Raw genomic sequence first — 22,163 nt, 5'->3', positions numbered from 1 at the left:
CTGTATCTGTCTTGAGCCTGTCATCACATTGGAGGTGAACCACTTCTAGATGTGGGTCATGTGCAGGGTCCTAACATTTCCATTGATTCCGATCTCCCAGGGATCAACCCTTTGTTGTCTTATGTCCGTTTGAGAACTGATGTCTCATATGTTTTGTCTGTTTGTTAGTGGTTATGGATGAGAGGGTGTGCCCTGATCCTGTGAGCCCATTGTGGCTGGAAGCAGAAGTTGCTCTTACCTGTCAGTAAAGACCTCATCACTGTCTTTGCTGCCTCTCATCTCTCCTTGTATCTGCCATCATTTTCCTCCAGGACGAATAATATAGTTTCTCAACAGGTGTTCTTCCATCATTTCCTAGACTCATAGTCTGGTCTCTGTGTAGCAGCTAGAGTGTCTCTTACACAGTGTGAATCAGCTTTTGTTTCTTGCCTGTTCACATTCTCCTCATAGCATCCTGTTGGGCTGAAATCACACCCCGCACTCTGACCGTGGGCTGCTCTGTCCGACTTCATCCCACGCCCGCCTGCCTCTCAGCCCTTGTGTTCTGCGGCTCCTCCTTGCGCCCCCTGCACGCCAGCCCGGCTGCACAGTTCCTGTTGCTTCCTGCACATGCTTGCTCATAACCCTCCCCTCGGTGTTCCCTGTGCCCACGGTGCTCTCAGCCTGGCTGATTGCCTCAGCTCATTCAGGTTTCTGTTCAGTCTAGCGGCTACTACTTCTGAGAGCCACACTAATCATCCTATCTCAAATTCCGCTCCTCACCCCAACTCAGAGACTGTGTCACTGGGAAGGACTGAAGCACTCAGACCGTGAGGGCCTGTGTGGGACAGGCTGGGTCCTCCTAGAAAGTGACTGTGATTTCCGTGTCCCTGAGTGAATATTCAGACACTTTGGCCGTGCTGGACAGATGGTGGCCTGAATGCACACCCTAACCCTGCCCTCTACTCTGCACTCTCTGGGAGAGAAGGGCCAGGGTGCCTGGAGGGTGAGGCTTAGCCTTGCGGGAGAGGTAAGCGTGAGCCCCATTCTTCCTGTGCTGTGGGCAGAGACATGACACTCTGTCCTCTAAGCCTGGGGGAATAGCAGACCTCAGGTCTTCTGTTGGGTGCAGAATGCAGGTGCTGTTGGTGTGTGGGTTTTGGGCCAGTAGTCCTGTCCCCAGAGGATCCACAGTGGGGCTGCCTGACCATGAGGCTGCAGGGGGGTGATCTCATTTTCCAGGACTTGGAGAGAGCACGTCCCCTCCCCACCTGTGTCTTCGCCACAGCCTGGCCTGATCAGGCGCCGAGTCGGGGGAGGAAGTCTTCAGGCAGAGCTTGGTCACAGTCCACTGATGGAGATGCTGGAAGTTCTTGAAGGAGGAAGAACAAGGGCAAACAGCCCTCACGGAGGCAGAACTAATGGAATAGACATAATGTTAACAAACAAGGAATGAAAACTCCCTGGAGAAGCAATTTTCTGAAATTGAGCAGAAGAACCAAAAGCAAATGGCCTTTGCTGAGGATGGCATTAGTGCTTTGAAAGGACACATTGACCCACACAGAGCCAATGACAAAGACATGGAGATTCATGTGGAAACAATAGGAAAGTTGGAGTGTTGGTCCAGGAGACCTCACATGCAGAGCATGGGGAATGCCAGGAGGAGGAGAGGAACAGATGGAGGAGGTTTTCTAATGGAAGAAATCTCACTAGTCATCCTCTGCTCAAACATGCTCTCTCCTGATGCTGTATTAAACCGAGAGTAAAGGAATCAAAAAGCCACAAAACTACAAAGGGAAAGGTGATTGAGGCAGATGGATGCTGTCACCCGTCCTTGGTTTCTGGAAGCTGGAAGGGTGAGAGATGAACGTTCACTGAGATCCATTAATGTCTGCAGAGGGAGAAGCTGGGAGGAGACCTGATCACTGCCTGGCAGAACTCAGGACAGGTTGAGAAAGTCAGGTGTAAAGGTACCTTTGAAGTCAGTGGGGAGAGGGAGGTAAGACTCAATGTAGGAGGATCGATGGCAATTTGCGTGTGGACTTGATTCCCAGGCCTGAGCATCCGGCACCAGGAGACCTGAGACATATTCTGGGTGGTTTGAACCGGTAATGCTTCATATGTGGGGTTTGAGACGCATCAGAGGGAGATGAGGTGCTTTGTGAGTCCCTCTAATGAGGATCATAGAACAGCTACTTACTCTCAAGGGTGAGAACATCTGCCTTCTACCCTTCCTTGACTTGCAGGCTGTTGGCAGCCTGGTTTCCATGCTCTTGACCAGAGTTTGGAGATTAACCTCCGGGAAGCTGATCCCTTCCCCACAGGAGCTGGCCATTTGGCTTTCCCCTACCGTAGCTCAAGAAACCTTGCCCCATATTCCTGTGTTGGAGCCCATCCATCGAGAGCCCCTCTCCTGCATGCAGATCTTCCAACAACACTTTAGTGCATCCTCTTAAAATATAAATGGACAAAACCAAGAATCACCAGATACATAAGGAAACATGGAACTCAGAAGTCAAGACTCACCAAGAGACAAGAAGAACTCAGCAGAAACAGACTTAATTAGAAACAGACAGTTCATGGAAAAAGGAGTGAGGATGACTCCTCAACCTGTGAGTAAATGCTGAATCTTCCTTATTATTAGAGGAAAGCACTCGTACTTCTCGTTACAAGAGAAACTTTGCTTAATGTTCTTTCTCACTCAGCACATTAATAGCATCTGAAACGTGTTCTGTGGGTGAGGCTGTGGGGCAGCTGGCCCTGTCCTGTGCTGCTGGTGGGAATGGCAGAATACTGTGACTACTATGAAGAAGAATTTGGCTGCATGTAGAGAAATTCCATATTTTTACCCTTTGTCCCAGCCATCTCACTTCTCGGGTACACTGTCCAAAGATCTGTTATTGGCAAAGCCGTGAAATGACACGTGCGTGAGGCATCATTTGTTAACGGTGAACTATGTACAGCAGACTAGCTGGAGAATTGTGGTCACCCTTGTGTTAGTTTTTTCTTCCTGCCGTAACGTTACAGCAAACTCAGTGGTTTAGGGCAACACACGTGTATTCATCTGGCAGTTCGTGTGGGTCAGGAGGCTCTTCGTAGCTGGACCCCCAGCTCATGTCTCACGGGGTCGGAGTGCAGTTATTGGCTGGTGCTGCAGTCCTTGTCCGAGGCTGAGGTCTTCTCCAAGAGCACTGATTGTTGGCGGAGTTCATTTCCTTGCAGCTATAAGACCGACATCCCCACTTTGTTGCTGGTTTATGGCTGGGGCTTGCTTTCGGCTTCTAGAGGCCGTCCTTCCTCTCCATTGGCAATTCACAGCAGAGCCATTTGCTTTTTTCCTGGAGGCAAGTAGTTGCCCTTTTTATACCTTGAATCCCCTCCACCAACTCAAATGTCTTTGGCCGCACTCATCTGCCACCAGCAGTAGAAAACCCCATTTTTAAAGGTTTCAGCTGGTTGGGTTGGGCTAATGCAGATAACCTACATAATTTGAGGATAATCGAATTGGGACTTTATTTTTTTAAATTTTTTATTGGAATATAGTTGCTTTACAATAATTGTGTTAGCTTCTGCTGTACAGAAAAATGAATCAGCTATGCATGTACATATATCCCCTCCTTTTTGGATTTCCTTCCCATTTAGATCACCATACAGCCCGGAGTAGAGTTCCCTTTGCTATACAGTAGGTTCTCATTAGTTACCTATTTTATACGTAGTGGTGGATATATGTCAACCCCAATCTCCCAATTCTTTCCCACTCCTTCTCCCCTTAGCGTTTATATGTTTGTTCTCTACATCTGTGTCTCTTTCTGCTTTGCAGATAGGCTCATCTCTCTTATTTTTCTAGATTTCACATATGCATGCGAATATATGATGCTTGTTTTTCTCTTTCTGACTTGCTTCATTCTGTCTTACAGTCTCTAAGCTCATCCACGTCTCTGCAAATGAAATAATTTTGTTCCTTTTTATCTTTAAACTCCCTTCACTGTTGTTCTCATATTAGTGTTTGAATAGTCAAGGGGTAGGAACTGTGGGAGAGACATTTTTAGAATTCTTCCAGCCACAGTCCCCATGATGGAGGACTCTGCAGCTGTGAGAACGGACAAGTAGGATCTCTGTACACAGCCATGGACTGATCACTAAGACATATTATCCTGATGGAAGCAAGGTGCAGAAGGGTACTTATTATATACTAACTTTTGTGTAAGGACGAGGGAGAAAACAGAAAAGACATATGCACTTATTACTATTTTCAAAAAGAACAGAGTATAAATTAAAAATGAACAAAATGGCATTTTATATGGAGTGAAAGACAATAGGGAACAGGGGTGGGGTGACAGCTCTACTTTGCATATACCTGTTTTATGGTTTAGATTGAAGAGTCAGGTGAATGTTTAATTAAAAATAAAATTAAATAAAGCAGTCTCTAAAACTTGAAAAATAATTTGGTAGTGTGTGATGTAGCTCCAAAGAAAAGATATTGAAGTGTATAAAGAACACTAATTGTTTGGCAGTGCAGTTGATTCTTGAACAACACAGGATTGAACTTTGCAGGTTTACTTACATGCAGATATTTTCCCGATAAATATAGACAGAACTACAATCTGTGGTTGGTTGACTCCTCAGACGCGAAACTATGTGAACGTTGAGAGCAGACTTGTGCATCCACGGATTTTGGTATCAGCAGTGGGTCTTGGAACGAAACTGGTAGTTCCATATGAGACATCTTTCATTTCAGTTGCTCTTCCTTCAGTAGCCATGGATCATTTCTCTCTGCTGTCTTAAAGGCATTTTCTTTGTCTTTAGGATTTAAAAAAGTTTAATTGTTATGTATCTTTAGTGTGGGTTTCTTTGGGTTTCTCCTGTTTTGAGTTTGTTCATTTAAGTCTTCTGCTAAATTTGGGTATTTTTCAGGCATTATTTCTTCAGATACTTTTTCAGTCCCATTGTTTCTCTCCTCCCTTTCTGGATCCTGATGATACAAATACAAGGCATTTTGTTATTGTCTGATAGGTCCCTGAGACGCTTTCTTTTATAAGCCTGTTTGTATCTGCTTTTCAAATTTGTAAATTGAGTTAATCTGCCCTTAAGTTTACTGATCATGTTTTCTATTACCTGTGCTCTATTCTTGAGCCCATCCATTGACTTTTAAGTTTTGGTTATTGTAGTTTTCAAAAGTTCTGCAGCTTACATTGGTTATTTTAAAAACTTTTCTCTCCTGAAATTTTCAGTTCTTTCATTGGTCTTTCAGATCATTTGAAGCATTTTTATGATGCCTGCTTAGAAATTCTTATTAGATCCTTCTAGCACCTGGTTCATATTGGTGTTAGCCTCTGTTGACTGTGTTTTTGATTCATGTTGTGATTTTCCTGGTTCTTGCTATGGTTTGTGATTTTTAAGGTTATATCCTGGACATTTTGCCTATTACCTTGTGTAATAGGATGTGTCTTCATCTCGCTTGGTGTTAAGTCTTGTCACTGCTAGGGTAGGGACGAAGGTCCCACTCATCACTGGGCCCCATTGATAACTAACCTGCCAGGGAAATCAGATTGCTGTTTGCTTCTCCTGGCCGGGGAATGGAAGATCAGCTTCTTGCTCAGACACGCTGTCACTGCCCCTGCAGGGAGACTGGAGAGTGGCTTGCTTGGCTGTGCAGGGAATGGAGGGCCTGCTGCCTGCCGTCTTATAGGTATTGCACCTACAGGGGAATTAGGTCAGTGTTGCCTGCTTCCACCAGGCAGAGGACAGAAGGTTGGCGCCCTGTTTGGCCTTGCTGGAAGGTTGGTATATGTTCCTTTTTGCTTTGCTGCCCAAGTATTACATCAGTGTGCATATGAAATGCAATGTTGACAAATACAATGTTGTAAAGTTAAAAAATAGAAAATAAACTAATTAAAAAAAAGAAAACTAAAAAAAAAAAAGAAATGCAACGTTGAATATAAATGTTTGCAAAAGGAAGGCAGGCTTCAGGTTAGAGAGATGTTAAAATTCTCTGTGATGAGTTCATAGAGAAAATTGTTCTCTCTTCCATACCTGTGCCTTGGAACTCTGTTAGCAGCTGGATGTTTGAGCTAACAGCGATGCTACCCATCTGCCTGAGAACTGAAACCTCACATCAAGAGCCCATGATAACCTTTGCTACATTATGTAGATATTTTTTCCTGCTTACCATCATCACCATCAGCCTTTTATGGATTAAATTTCAGTACATTTTCTATGACGTCAGCTCTCAAATCTATCTTGCACGACAGGCAGTGAAATTGAGCTGTCAGGATTAGATAAAAAGGATATGATAGCCCCCAAATGTCCACCTATTTCTCCAAATGGCTTCATACTCATATTGAAAATGACGGGAGATAAAATAAGGTCTTATGTTTCTCTAGAAATGATAACCCTTTTAGGGGATGAAGAGCCTTGTAAGTTCATTGTGTAGTTTGTTATGAGCCTGAAATGTCAATGCCTCCTGATGGATCAGGTTTCCCTAGACTTTTTTTTCCCTCTTCCCCATAGCATTGCTATTAATATGGTAATCAGTGGGGGAAAAATCTGCTTTGATCTTAAAAGGAAGATTTAAAAAAATTTTGCTCTGTATAATTGGTTAACTGTGTGGGAAAAATTATTTTCTCAGCTTACACCATACAAAAGTCAATTCCAGATGGATTAAAGAATTATATATGAGAAAGAAACTCTAAACAGCTGGAAGAAAATATGTCTAAATAAGGGCAAGGAAAGCTTTTCTGAGCAGAAAAGCAATGAAATAAACCATAAAAGGAAATACTGATAGTTTGGCTGTATATAGTTTAGAAACTTTTATGTGCTCCACAAATCAGAAATAAAATTTCATGCTAAGAAATTCTGAGAAGTTTTGCATCATATGTAATAGAGTTAATCTGTGTAAAGAGATTCATAAAGATAATCAGTCTTGAGTAATCAGAAGTGCAAATTAAAATGATAAATACTTTTTCTATCCATTACAATGTCAAATTAAGGAAAAAAACACCTCCCACTATCTTATATCCTAAGTACAGTTAGAGGGGCAACTTTTGACTAGTTGGTGAGATTACCTTTTTGAGAGCATCTGAGCATGGTGACAAATATATATCATGAATCCTGATGAGTCAGAAGCTCCACTGTTATAAATAAACTTGAATCCCAGAATTGTGCTTTTGTCAAGTACTTGAAGGATAGGACCCAGGTTTTTGTTGGTTGCTTAGAGTTTCCTTAACTTTAGCTATTAGCTACAGAAGTATCTGGGCTTCCCAAGCAGTGCTAGTGGTAGAGAATACTCCTGCCAATGCAGGAAGAGACAGAGATGCGAATGTGATCCTTAGGTCAGGAAGATCACCTGGAGAAGGAAATGGTAACCCACACCAGTATTCTTGCCTGGGAAATCCCATGGACAGAGGAGCTTGGGGGGATGTGGTCCATGGAGTCTCAAAGAGTCGGCCACGACTAGTGAGTGTGCATGTGGAAATCCTGCGGGTTCTTCAGAGACTCTCCAAGGTCCTCGTTGACCCCGTCCGCACTGTTGGGCAGCAACGTAGTATTTCCTTGGTGATTGTGATCGCTCACTCTTCATCAGTAGAGTGATCCTCTCCATGCCCCAGATGGAATGATTTTGTCCTTGGGTGGAAACCTTTCTTGCTCGGAGCCATTCCAGCCGAGCTCAGGGTCGTGGAAACTGTAGGTAAAAAAGCAGTGAGTGGGCTGTTAGGTGTAACAGTGAGAGGTAGTCACTCCCACTTCTGCCTCTCAGTCACCACCAGACCCGTGTGTTTTGATGATGGTGCTAAAGCCTATGTTTTGTTTGCTGATTCAAAACATTGCACCTTATTGTTATAAGACCCGGCGTTGTGTCGTGGTGTTTCCCAGCTGGCAGCACCGCTGAGTGTGCAGTCGGCCGTTCTTGCTCTCCGTTAAGCCAGGTGTCTCTGGGTGATGGGCTACTTGCTGAATGGTGAATTCAGTGGACCTGAGCATATTACCACACTTCTTTTGGTGTTAATAAGTTTCTTGATCAGTTAGAGTGTTACTTTGATTATCATGATGATAAACAAGGCATTTCTTTTGTCTGTACTTAAAGGAGAGTTTACTGCTCCTTTCATGCATCAGTCTGTTGCTAGCTGACTGGCTGGTCTCCCCAGGTTATGGGCCAGAGTAAGGGCGCAGTGTTGGTTTCTCGTGTTGGCTGGATGGGTAGGATCTCGGTCATGATTGAAGAGGAGCATTCCTTTTCCTGAGCCCTTGTATATCCTCTAATACTGCCACCAAGGCCACTCTGGCTGAGGGCCCATGAGCAAGCCCTGGGGTGACTGGAGAAATAGTGTTGACTGACGTTTGCAGGATGTGTCATCTTCTCTACCTGATTGTAGAGAGGCTTCTCTAAAGTAGTTGTCCTTTAGTGGGCATCCACATGGTACACAAATGTCATCATGCTTTGAGCCCATTCTGAGATGTCCACTCACATAGACCTTTCCCAGAACTTCTGGTCACCAGTTTTTAACTCTTTTTTTTTTTTTTTTTAAAGTCCCTGGCCATCAATAGAAGATGCCAGCTGTTAGTTAGTCAGTGCCCATGAATCAGCAGGCATCAGTACCTTTAGCCGTGTCTCAGTTTGAACATAAGGTAAAACGAATGTTTTGGGTTTCCTTTTCAGGGACTCATTTGATTTCTTTTGTCATGCTGGCAGCGGTCTACTTTGATTTGCTGCCAGCGCACTGTAGTGAACCATTCACTAACCAGACTCAGTGATTTTCTTGTTCGGTCAACTGCTTATAAGTCATTCTTCATCAGGATCGAGAGAGGAGAGACAGTGCTAAAGAGAACGTGTCAAAGGACTCTGCACCACCTGCTCATTCAGCTTAGTAGTTCTTACTGGACCTGTTCAAGCTCCGCTCTTATACTTATCAATGCACTTGATGATGGGTTACTGCTGTGTGTGCCCAGCCGTGGTGGCTTGGTGTGTCAGGTCAATGATACAGTTAGTGATAGGTTACTCATATCATGGGCTCATTTGATGTCACTAGTCATGTTCATCCTTTACCAGGGGCTGTTTCTCAAAAGAACAGTGATCTGCAGATGAGAATATGACTTAACTCTAAAACTTGGCAGCTAAAACCCTTAGCTGCTCTAACAAAATATCAAAGATTGGTGGCTTATACAGGGGCTTCCTTGGTGGCTCAGATGGGTGGCTTATAAATGACATATATATTTCTCATAGTTCTGGAGGCTGGAAGTCTGAGATCACGATGCTATTGTGGATTGGATGAAGGCCCTCCTCTAGGTTGCAGGCTTGTCCTTGTGTCCACACATGGAGGAAGGGACGAGGGCCCTCTATGGGCTCTCTTTTATAAAGGCACTGATTCCTTCGTGAGAGCTCTACCCCTATGACCTAATCACCTCCTAACATCATAACATTGGGTGTTAGGACTCTAGTTAAATTTGGGGGTAAACACAAACCTTCAGACGATAGCAACCCAAAGACTTGTGTTGTGATTCACTTATTGATGTCTTCCTGGGGCCCCATATAAATATCACATAAATATTCCCACAAGATAACCCACATGATACTGAGAGTATCAGTAGATGTGCTGGGTCATATGGCCCATGTGGCAGAACTGCTTACACTGCAGATGGGAATTGCAACAGAGCCTTCATTCATTCCAGCTCCATTAAAAACTAGTAAGTGTATGGGTCTCTCAGAAAACAAGTCAGAGGGACACAGTCAAAGGCGGTGTATATTGCCGCCTAGGTTCACAAAGCCCACTTTTTGGTCATAATCAGTAGAAGATGCAATAACTTGTCTTTGCTCTGGAGGGATAGCTCAACGTGTTCCTGATTGTTGAGCCCTAGAAACTTCATTGGGGCGTAGTAGACAATGGATTTTTATGGAGGTTATCTGTCTCTTAAATGTCTTACTAAGCCAACTGAAGTTCCTCAGGTCCAGTAGCCTAATGTCTAACGTCATCAGAGTGCTAGTGTGCAAGTACAAGTGTGATGTTGGTGGGACATCAAGACAATGCAGATCTTTGCTGACTGATAACCAAGAGCAGGCTTGTTGGCAGAGCTCAAAGGCAAGGCCCTGAACATTTGCTGTTTGCCGTGATGCTGCTGCTGTTGCTGCTGCTGCTGCTGCTAAGTCGCTTCAGTTGTGTCCGACTCTGTGCGACCCCGTAGACGGCAGCCCACCAGGCTCCCCCGTCCCTGGGATTCTCCAGGCAAGAACACTGGAGTGGGTTGCCATGGCCTTCTCCGGTGATGAGTAAAAAGCAAACATGTGCTGGTAGTTCTTTCGTATTTACATGTAGAAAAAAGCCTTTGCCAGGTCAATAGCAACTATAAGATCCCAGGGCAATGCTAATTTGCTGCAGTGAGGTACCAAGCTGAAATCACAGCCACAGTTGGAGTCACAACCTGTTTCTATTTTGGGTAATCCACAATCAAAGTCCATCACAGTCATTTTTCTGAAATTCTGCACAGACCAAATAGACAAATGGACATATAATAGATTTTTATCATCCCTGTGCCTCTGTTTTTTTTTTTGATGTTGATAGCAATTTCTGTGATTTGGTTTTCTATGGATATGAGTTAATATCTTTTTAGAGAGGGGACATGTCAGGAACTCCTGTTTCTGTTTGTCTCTCTCTCTTTTTTTTTTATCATAATGGCCCTTGCTGCAGAGATCATGTAGCCAATGTGTGGATTCTGCTAATTGCTAAGTATGTCTATTCCTAAATGTCTATTACATTTCGAAACTGAAGAAATAAACACAGGATAGGTCTATACATATGGTGTGTCCATGTAATTTAAATTTAGATCAAAACTATCACCTGAGCATTATTAAGGCAGTAGCTTTAATTACAAAGAAAAGTATTGGATGATGAGCTTGCTGAAGATCCCTTATCTGTCTTAATATATATATTTTCCTGAAGTATAGTTGACCTACAGTGCTTTAGGTGTGCAGCAGCATGATTCAGTTCTACTTATAAATGTATATTAGTTTTGAAATTATTTTCCATTAGAGGTTATTACAAGATATTGACTGTCGTTCCCTGTGCTATATCTTTGTTGCTTGTTGTATATCTGTTTTTTAAAAATTAGAAGTCTAGCATTCTATTCATACTAAGTCAAACAAGTGGAATCAAAACGTCATAAATTTTTTAGTTAGGCAAAAATTCATAAGTTTTCTAAAAGGATCCCTTATTTATTTATTGACGTATAGTTGATTTACAATGTTTCAAGTGTACAGCAAGTAATTCAGGGATATATATACACACATATGTCTTTTTTTCAGGTTCTTTTCCATTATAGGTTTTTATAAGATATTGAATATACTCATGTGCTATATAGTAGGTCCTTGTTGTTTATTTTATACATAATAATCTGTATCTGTTAATTTTAAAATCCAAATTTATTCCTCCCCCCAAAATTCTGTATTTAAAATACACATTTTCTTTGAAGGGAGAAAGGTCAGTTATAAAAATTGTGCAGTAGATAGATACCAGTGGGTTTAGATTGAAGTAAAGCGAGGAAAAGTGTGTTGTTTTGGTTTTCTGGAATAGTATATGGTCTCAACAAGGAACTGTTTGTGAGGTAGTCCAAGGCGAATCCAAATGGGATGGATTAGCCACAGTCTGCATCTTATGCAGCATCATACTGCACACGGGAAGGTCTGCAGCAGAAGTTGACAGTGGAGTGGTCCATTGGTGGGTACAGTGAGTCCAGTAGGACCGGAAGTGGGGGGAGGGGTTTCAGGGGGTAGGAATGGGGGTGGGGCAGGGGTGATGGCATCCTGGAGGATCCCGGACTAAGTTAAAGGAGCATGACTTCTCTGTTTAAAAAATCCATATGATTGATTTCTCACAGCATAGATGTGCCATTCTCTCTGAAACAGACTACTGGAGTGTTATCTCCTATTCACCCCATTTCCAGGCAGTTTGTTCTTGTCTCTCAAGTTCCTTTCTGTTTCTCCTCCTCACCTGCACACTGGTAACTGCTGGTGGCCTATCTGGCTTCCTTCCTCTCTCAGCATTTATCTGTGCCATACCAGATTCATGTTCTTCAAATGCCACTTTCATCCGGTCATTCCTTTGCTTTAAACATTTTCCTTCCGGCAGTCTTCCTGGGATCCCTCTCCTTGTAGTTACCATGGTCTTTGTGCCGGGTTTGCTGGTACGAGTTTCTTCACAAACTGTCCTTAGGTTTGAGGAACTCGCCTCTTCTGATCAGTTCCAGCGCCTAAACTTGCCTCCCTGCCATTTGGAGCTGAGGGTGCTGCTGGGGTTCTCCTTGCTTCCCGGGCAGGTTTCTCCTTCATGTGTGCCTGCCTCTCTCCCCTTACATCTGCACCGTCATCCTGACAAAATTCTTGGAAGGTTCTAGCTGTGAATGGTACAGCTTCTTCCTTTTAGGGATAATGTGGATTTCCTGAGGGAATGTGGAGAAAAGAGAAGTAAAATGCTTGGGTTCAGCTGGCCAACGTGAACCAGAATTTTCCTTTGTAGTGAAAGGGCTCATGGTAGGAGTTAACATGCATTCTTTGCTTTCTTCCCACCTCAGTCTCTTCTTCGTTGGTTCTCCCTCTTCTGCATCTTCCTGGGCCCTCTTTGTTTTTCTTTCACCACTGTCCTAGGGTGATTTCACCAATCCAGTGGCTTCAAATAGCTTGGTATGCACCTGTATGATCTCTCCAAGCTCCAGGTTTGTATCATCTTTACATATTCAGCGGCATGCCCAAGAGGAATCTTCAAGTTGCCCCAAAGGAACCCAATCCGCTCCCTAAGTCTATCTCCACTCACAGGCTTCCCCATCTCAGTAACACTTGGACTATTGTTCAGCTTGTCAATCTTTTTAACTTGATACCCTTGTGGACCACTAAGAAATAACATTGCAATAATAGTTTGGTTGTAGAGAAATTGTAAAGTGTTTATGGATACTATACTCAAATGTCTCCACATTTTCTTTCCTTCATAGGATGTGAGTTCTTTTAGTAGCTAATGTTCTCTTGTCCATGAAGTCAATTTATTCTCCTGTAGCCTGTGTAAACACATCCTGTAATGGGAAGGCATTGGAGAGGGCATGAAGAAATGGAGCATCATTCTAGAGTGAGTTTTATATTGTTATGGATCCCATAAGTCTTTTATTTCTCCCAGCAGAGGTAATGGATATTTTCTTATGTTCTAACAGTCTGTACTAGTGGCTGAAAGTGAGTAGTTTTTGCCTTAAAGAAATGGTATGTCATACTATGGTAATTAAGTAGCACAGTATTAAATTTTGTGGTAGATAATTTAGATTTTAGAAAAAATTGACTCCTTAGACACAAGTATAAGTTTACTTTTTCTGCTCTATAAATTTTGATGGAAGTTCTTTTGCTTCTTCGATGTCCAAAAGATAAACATTTCCATTTTCTCTGCCCTCTGTTTCTGTTATTTATTTGGATCCCTGTTACTTATTTGGAAGACTTCTTGGAACAGGGAAAGAAGCCCACTTTTGAATCATCATCATCTCTTGTTGAATTAAGGTGATCCAGGGTTACGTGTAAATCCGGTCTGGAAGATTTTAACCCTCGGTCTCAAAGTAATCCTTCCACTTCTCATAGACTGTATATATAGAGTCTAATGCTCATCAGAAAGCATTTGGGCCTGCAAGAGGATAAGATGATATGATACAAAAAACAAGTGAGATAAATTACAATATCCACAGAGCTTACAGAGAATGGAATTAATCACAAAGATACCTTAAAATAACTATGATCAGTGTATTCAGGAATTTGGAAAATGGAGAGTTTCAGTAGAGAACTAGAACTATAAAAACAAACAGAGTGGATATTCTATAACTGAAATGCAGAACTCGGGGGACTGGGTTAACTGCATATTAGACACAGCTGAATAGAGAATTAATATACTGTTCTGAATTCATCTGGGACCAATGAGGAGAGATAAAAGGATGGAAAATATGGAGAAGAGCAGAAGAGACATAGGAGAAAACAGTGAGGAAGTGATGGTTTTTACAGTAAGTGGTAAATGGATCATTTTGATATCAGTATAAGAAAAAAAGCTCTAAGTTACTGTGTGCATAGAAGTTAATTCATGTTGATTTAATTCATGTAAAAAGAGAAAACAAGTTTCCATTAGCTAACACATGAAAATTTCTTTATTACCTTGGAATAGACCAAGGTTTTTTTTTTTTTTTTTTTTAAGCAGAACAAAAGAGCACTGTCATAAAATATTGATAAATTGGATTACCTTAAAATTAAGATCTTGTGTTCACCACAAGGGATCACTGAGAAAGTAACAAGTCCATAGCGTAGTGGAAAGTACTTGCTACACATGTAATTGATGTGGGCCCTTAACTAAAATGTATAAAGCACCGAAGAGCAGATAATACAAGAGAAAAATGAGCATAGAGTTGAACAGGAACTTTACAAAGCTGGTTATCTTCAAATGGCCAATTAACACATGAAAAAATTGTGGCAAGAATGTAGAGCAATTGGAATTCTTACACCTACCTGTTGCAGTGTAAAGTGACTTCATCACTTTGGAAAACTGAACATCAGCAGTGCCTGTTAATCTGAAGCCAGGCATACCTTATGATCCAGCGGTCTCACTTCCGAGTATATATCCAACAGAAATGTTTCCATGGATCCAGCCTAAGTTATGCTTGGTAGTATGCATGAGTTGAAACAGCCTCAATGTCCATCAACACTAAAATGAATAAATTGTGGTATATTTACACCCTCGAATACTACTCATCATTGGGCATTTTTGACATGAAATTACAGAAAACTAGCTAATCTGATCTGGAGAAGGAAATGGCAACCCACTCCAGTATTCTTGCCTGGAGAATCCTAGGGACGGCGGAGCCTGGTGAGCTGTCGTCTATGGGGTCGCACAGAGTCGGACACGACTGAAGCGACTTAGCAGCAGCAGCAGCAGCAGCTAATCTGATCACACGGACCTTGTCTATCCCAATGAAACTAAGCCATGCCGTGTGGGGTCACCCAAGACGGATGATTCATGGTGGAGAGGTCTGACAGGATGTGGTCCACTGGAGAAGGGCATGGCAAACCACTTCAGTATTCTTGCCTTGAGAACCCCATGAACAGTATGAAAAGGCAAAAAGATAGGACACTGAAAGATGAACTCCCCAGGTCAGTAAATGCCCAATATGCTACTAGAGATCAGTGGAGAAATAACTCCAGAAAGAATAATGGGAACGATACCCAGCTGTGGATGTGACTGGTGATAGAAGCAAAGTCTGATGGTGTAAAGAGCAATATTGCATAGGAACCTGGAATGTTAGGTCCATGAATCAAGGCAAATTGGAAGTGGTCAAACAGGAGATGGCAAGAGTGAACGTCGACATTCTAGGAATCAGCGAACTAAGATGGACTGGAATGGGTGAATTTAACTCAGATGACCATTATATCTACTTCTGTGGGCAAGAATCCCTTAGAAGTAATGGAGTAGCCATCATGATCAACAAAAGAGTCCAAAAGGCAGTACTTGGATGCAATCTCAAAAACGATAGAATGATCTCTGTTTGTTTCCAAGGCAAACCATTCAATATCACAGTAATCCAAATCTATGCCCCGACCGGTAACGCCGAAGAAGCTGAAGTTGAACGGTTCTATGAAGACCTACAAGGCCTTCTAGAACCAACACCCAAAAAAGATGTCCTTTTCATTATAGGGGACTGGAATGCAAAAGTAGGAAGTCAAGAAACACCTGGCGTAACAGGCAAGTTTGGCCTTGGAGTACAGAATGAAGCAGGGCAAAGGCTAATAGAGTTTTGCCAAGAGAACGCACTGGTCATAGCAAACACCCTCTTCCAACAACACGAGAAGACTCTACACGTGGACATCACCACATGGTCAACACCGAAATCAGATTGATTATATTCTTTGCAGCCAAAGATGGAGAAGCTCTATACATTCAGCAAAAACAAGACCGGGAGCAGACTGTGGCTCAGATCATGAACTCCTTATTGCCAAATTCAGACTTAAATTGAAGAAAGTAGGGAAAACCACAAGTCCATTCAGGTATGACCTAGATCAAATCCCGTATGAGTATACAGTAGAAGTGACAAATAGATTTAAGGGACTAGATCTAATAGACAGAGTGCCTGATGAACTATGGACAGAGGTTCGTGACATTGTACAGGAGACAGGGATCAAGACCATCCCCATGGAAAAGAAATGCAAAAAAGCAAAATGGCTGTCTGAGGAGGCCTTACAGATAGCTGGGAAGAGAAGAGAAGCCAAAAGCAAAGGAGAAAAGGGAAGATATTCCCATCTAAATGCAGAGTTCCAAAGAATTGCAAGGAGAGATAAGAAAGCCTTCCTCAGCGATCAGTGCAAAGAAATAGAGGAAAACAACAGATTGGGAAAGACTAGAGATCTCTTCAAGAAAATTAGAGATACCAAAGGAACATTTCATGTAAAGATAGGCTCGATAAAGGACAGAAACGGTATGGACCCAACAGAAGCAGAAGATATTAAGAAGAGGTGGCAAGAATACACAGAAGAACTGTATAAAAAAGATCTTCATGACCCAGATAATCATGATGGTGTGATCACTCACCTAGAGCCAGACATCCTGGAATGTGAAGTCAAGTGGGCCTTAGAAAGCATCACTACCAACAAAGCTAGTGGAGGTGATGGAATTCCAATTGAGCTATTTCAAATCCTGAAAGATGATGCTGTGAAAGTGCCGCACTGTATATGCTAGCAAATTTGGAAAACTCAGCAGTGGCCACAGGACTGGAAAAGGTCAGTTTTCATTCCAATCCCAAAGAAAGGCAATGCCAAAGAATGCTCAAACTACCGCACAATTGCACTCATCTCACATGCTAGTACAGTAATGCTCAAAATTCTCCAAGCCAGGCTTCAGCAATACGTGAACCGTGAACTTCCAGATGTTCAAGCTGGTTTTAGAAAAGGCAGAGGAACCAGAGATCAAGTTGCCAATATCCGCTGGATCATCAAAAAAGCAAGAGAGTTCCAGAAAAACATCTATTTCTGCTTTATTAACTATGCCAAAGCCTTTGACTGTGTGGATCACAATAAACTGTGGAAAATTCTGAAAGAGATGGGAATACCAGCCCATCTGACCTGTCTCTTGAGAAACCTGTATGCAGGTCAGGAAGCAACAGTTAGAACTGGACATGGAACAACAGACTTGTTCCAAAGATGAAAAGGAGTCCGTCAAGGCTGTATATTGTCACCCTGCTTATTTAACTTATATGCAGAGTACATCATGAGAAATGCTGGGCTGGAAGAAGCACAAGCTGGAATCAAGATTGCCAGGAGAAGTATCAATAACCTCAGATATGCAGATGACACCACCCTTATGGCAGAAAGCAAAGAAGAACTAAAGAGCCTCTTGATGAAAGTGAAAGAGGGGAGTGAAAAAGTTGGCTTAAAGCTCAACGTTCAGAAAACTAAGATCATGGCATCTGGTCCCATCACTTCATTGGAAATAGATGGGGAAACAGTGGAAACAGTGTCAGACTTTATTTTTTTGGGCTCCAAAATCACTGCTGATGGTGATTGCAGCCATGAAATTAAAAGACACTTACTCCTTGGAAGGAAGGTTATGGCCAACCTAGATAGCATATTTAAAAGCAGAGACATTACTTTGCCAACAAAAGTCCGTCTAGTCAAGGCTATGGTTTTTCCAGTAGTCATGTATGGATTTGAGAGTTGGATGGTGAAGAAAGCTGAGCGCCGCAGAATTGATGCTTTTGAACTGTGGTGTTGGAGAAGACTCTTGAGAGTCCCTTGGACTGCAAGAAGATCCAATCAATCCATCCTAAAAGAGATCAATCCTGGGTGTTCATTAGAAGGTCTGATGTTGAAGCTGAAACTCCAATACTTTGGCCACCTCATGCGAAGGGTTGACTCATTGGAAAAGACCCTAATGCTGGGTAGGATTGGGGGCAGGAGGAGAAGGGGACGGCAGAGGATGAGATGGTTGGATGGCATTGCTGACTCGATGGACATGGGTTTGGGTGGACTCTGGGAGTTGGTGATGGGCAGAGAGGCCTGGCATGCTGCATTTCATGGGTTCGCAAAGAGTCGGACACGACTGAACGACTGAACTGAACTTAGCATCAGTGCGTCTAGGATGTTTCTTTTGAGCCAGTTAGTTTCACCAAAGAGCATTCCTGCTGTCAGCCTGGGATGCAGGGACCCTGCTGCCCGAGTCTGGGGAACTTCTAGGGGGCTAGAAGTCCTGGTATTTGTTCAGAAATTCACCTAGACTCTGTTTTGTTTGGTGGCCCCTTTTTTGACTTGGTTTGCTTTCTCTTAGTCTAGAACCTTTCTGCTTTACTTTCTGTAGGGAATAAATCTTCAAACTTCTGCCTGTGTACCAGTCTGATAGCTGTCACTTAGATTCATTGGGTAGAAAAGGAAATCTACAAATGAAACTGCTTTTTAGTCAGGCTTTGCCAAAAATTTGTACTTTTGCTCCTCCACCCTTAGTTTTAGAAGTACCTTTTCAATGCATAGTACCAGGCCAAGTGTGTCTGCCTGGAAAAGCAATGGGATTAGATTCCTTTTAAAATCCTTATTATAAAGCAGTTTCCAGTGGATTGAAGACTTCATTGTGAAAGACAAAAGGAGAAGAAAGAGAAATAAGGAGAAGAGGGACAGTTCTAGACCATATAAATAATGCCTTCAGGTCGATAACAAAAGACCAGTAACCCATGGGTGAATCAGCAGAAGACCTGAACAGGTATTGCACAAATGAGAAAATATGAACAACAGAGAAATATCAGAATATGCCTACCATAATAATAATTACAAAAGTTTGCATTAACACCACAAGATAGAAATTAGCAAAAATTTGATACTACTAAATACTGGTGAAGTGTAACTTGGAGGGGGGGAACTTGTGTGCCACTGGGACAGCCATTCTGGGAAACCATTTGGCAGTGCTGTCAAGTGGGACAGTTGAGGTTCCATTTCTTTGTTTTATTTTTTTAAAACTGATCTATAGTTGATTTACAATATTATGTTTTATGTGTACAGCAAAGTGACTTGATTATATATATGTGTGTATATATCTATATTTTCTAATTCTTTTCCGTTATAGTTTGTTGTAAGATACTGAGCATGTTTCCTTCTCGTGCTATATGGTAAATCCTTGTTGTTGTTCTGTTTTTTATATAGTAGTGTGTATCTGTTAATCCTATACTCCCAATTTATCCCTTCCTACCCTTCTGCCTTTAGTAACTGTAAGTTTGTTTTGTAAGTAAGTTCATGTGCACTGTGTTTTAGATTCCACATATAAGTGATACTCTATTTGTCTCTCTGTGTGTGACTTTGTGAGTTAGAGATAGGATGAACAGCAGAGGCGGCCTTCCCGGGGAATGTTCCCTTAAGATCTGTTCACTCCAGAACACAATGTCTTCATTTTGGTGGTGGTCATTAATTTTAATAATTCATAGAAGCAACTATTATTAGTAAGAACAGCAGCTACCATTTCTTGCATATGTACCTTGTGTTAGACCCCAGACGATTTTCTCATTTAATCTTCACAGCAGTGCTACAAGGTAGGCATTGTTATCCCATTTATAATGAGAAAACTGAAGGCATAAAGAGTTTAAGAAATCTGTTCAGGATCACGCTGTTAGAAGGTTGCAGCGCTGGGAGTTACAGCCAGATTTACTGAAATCTCTGTCAGTATTGTCAAGTTGAAAGAGTGACCCTACTGAAGGAAAGGAGAAAAATAATTTAGAAATCATAATGGGCCACAGGCCATAATAAAGTTTTGGGATACTCCTGTGATGTTGCTGTTGATTTACCTCCTTTTTAAAGTCACCGTGACTTGGCATAGTGAGAAAATGAAGGTCCATAGCTCTTAGGAAAAGGAGGTAATATTTTTGTGGACACTCAGTATTTATCATCTGGTAGGGTGTGTTGTGTAATTGAGCATTACATCACCTAAAGTTTTTGTTTTTTTTTTTAATTGGCTTTGTAGAGCAATGATACTATTTCATGTTTTCAAAACACTTAAGGTTTGAATAGATGACTCCTACTCATGGTTCATAAACCAGAAAAACTCAAAAAGTAAGAAGTTACTTCTTCATACTGTCATGTATGGATGTGATAGTTGGACCGTAAAGAAGGCTGAGTGCTGAAGGATTGATGCTTTTGAATTGTGGTTTTGGAAAAGATTCTTGAAAGTCCCTTGGACTGCAAGGAGATCAAACTAGTCAATCCCAAAGGAAGTCAGTCCTGAATATTCATTGAAGGGACTGATGATGAAGCTGAAGCTCCAGTACTTTGACCATCTGATGCAAAGTGCCGACTCATTAGAAAAGTGATGAAAGTGAGAGCAGATTGTGGTTGGTGGAAGAAGTTAAGAGGAGCAAAGGAGATGTTGGATGTAGATTGATTTCTTAAGAGGTTTGATTGAGAAAGGGAGGAGAGAGGCAATGGGGCAGTTGCTGGAAGGACAGGAAAAGCATTTTGTTAAACGGGAGAGAGTGAGTATACAAAATGGAAAACAAAGAGTTTGCTGTTTCAAGATTCTGAGAAAAGGGAAGTGAATGTGATCCAGACAGAGTTGCAAGGAGAGAGAGGTCAGTGGTTGTGATGGGAGGAAAGGAGGCCAGGATAGGACACACAGTAAGTTTAGATTTAGGAAGAATTTCTTCATGATGCTTTCTATTTTCTCTGTATAGTAGGAGGCAGAATCACTCACTGAGAATCTCTTAAGAGGATGGAAATTTCAGGGTTTAAAGAGAAGAAAATTTTGGAGATAGGCTAGGTGCTGGTGCTGTTTTGTGCCCTTGAGTATTGATGTCATCCTTTTACAGTGGAGTGACCCTGCTCCATGTTTAACTTCTGCAGCCTGTCTGCAGACATACAGGAAGTATATAGATCACCGGATTCATCCGGATCATTTGACTACTTGGGTGCGGAAAAAAAAAGAGTGTAATGAAATGATAGGTGGTGGGATGCAATCAAAGCAGGAAGCAAGTGAGGAAAAAGAAGTGCTTTTGGGGAGATGTCATGGATTGGGAGACGATGTCATGGGTTTTGAAAGACGATGTCATAGGTTGGGAGATAATGTCATGGATTCAATCAGTGGAAGTTCCTTGGAGGCTGAGGAACTGTCACAGTGGAAGAGTGTGCAAGCAGGAATACGAGCAGATTATTAGTCAGTATCGGAGAAGGCAATGGCACCCCACTCCAGTACTCTTGCCTGGCAAATCCCATGGACGGAGGAGCCTGGTGGGCTGCAGTCCATGGGGTCACGAAGAGTCGGACACGACTGAGTGACTTCACTTTCACTTTTCACTTTGATGCATTGGAGAAGGAAATGGCAACCCACTCCAGTATTCTTGCCTGGAGAATCCCGGGGACGGCGGAGCCTGGTGGGCTGCCGTCTTTGGGGTCGCACAGAGTCGGACACGACTGAAGTGACTTAGCAGCAGCAACAGCAGCATAGTCAGTATAGTCAGAGGGCATATTTGAAATACTTAGCTTGGAGGGGCTACAGTTAAATGCTGGAATCTTTAATGTTGGGTAAAGCTTTTCAGCAGATGGCGAGACTGGGCAGGGAGATACCAGGCAACACATCTTGGGGAACCAAAAAGGAAGATGGTGTTTTCTGGTCCTGCTCCTTAGTTGTGCTGATGGAGCAGGAGTCAGCTGATCAAGAGGTTCCTGGAGTGGCTGCTATTCGCTTGGAAGCCCCAGGCCACAGCGAAAGTGTGTCCTGCTGTGGATTGCTGGGAACTGACTGGCTCCCCAGGCTGATCCCATTCATTTTATCTCATCTTCTATCATATCCCATTTTATGTGAAGCTTTTGGATTCCACTTACCATGAAATTATTAGGGTCTCATTTCTCTGGTTTACTTATCATCATGGAGCTCTGTGCTGTTTTTTAAGTCATAGTGATACATTTCTATGGATTCATCAGGATTTACTTTACATTTTGAGCAGTGTCTTGTGTTTGTTAGAGTGTGACTAGGGCTTTAATCAGCAACTGAAACAGAGATGCCAACTGGCTTATATGGATCTTAAGCTTTTGATTTGGCTTCATTCCCAGGTGTTTACCAATAGAGCTACAAATAATGACCAGCAAGAAGGCAAAAGGATGCGTAAATCTACTAAGAGAACCACATAAATGCTGAGTGTTAAGATTTCAGTGTATGTTATGTATTGTG

At 42.3% G+C, this 22,163-nt stretch overlaps 1 protein-coding gene across 40 annotated transcripts in view; it reads left to right on the top strand.

The window, feature by feature from the left end:
• ULK4 (unc-51 like kinase 4) overlaps window positions 1-22,163 on the top strand; it is a 477,098-nt gene that overhangs the window by 114,889 nt on the left and 340,046 nt on the right. The window lies entirely within an intron of this gene.

Source organism: Giraffa tippelskirchi, chromosome 9 (assembly GCF_054371585.1).
Source record: "Giraffa tippelskirchi isolate mGirTip1 chromosome 9, T2T-mGirTip1v1.2.pri, whole genome shotgun sequence".
In the NCBI taxonomy this organism is placed as follows: Eukaryota; Metazoa; Chordata; class Mammalia; order Artiodactyla; family Giraffidae; genus Giraffa; species Giraffa tippelskirchi.
This window is presented reverse-complemented; position numbering and strand designations above follow the sequence as displayed.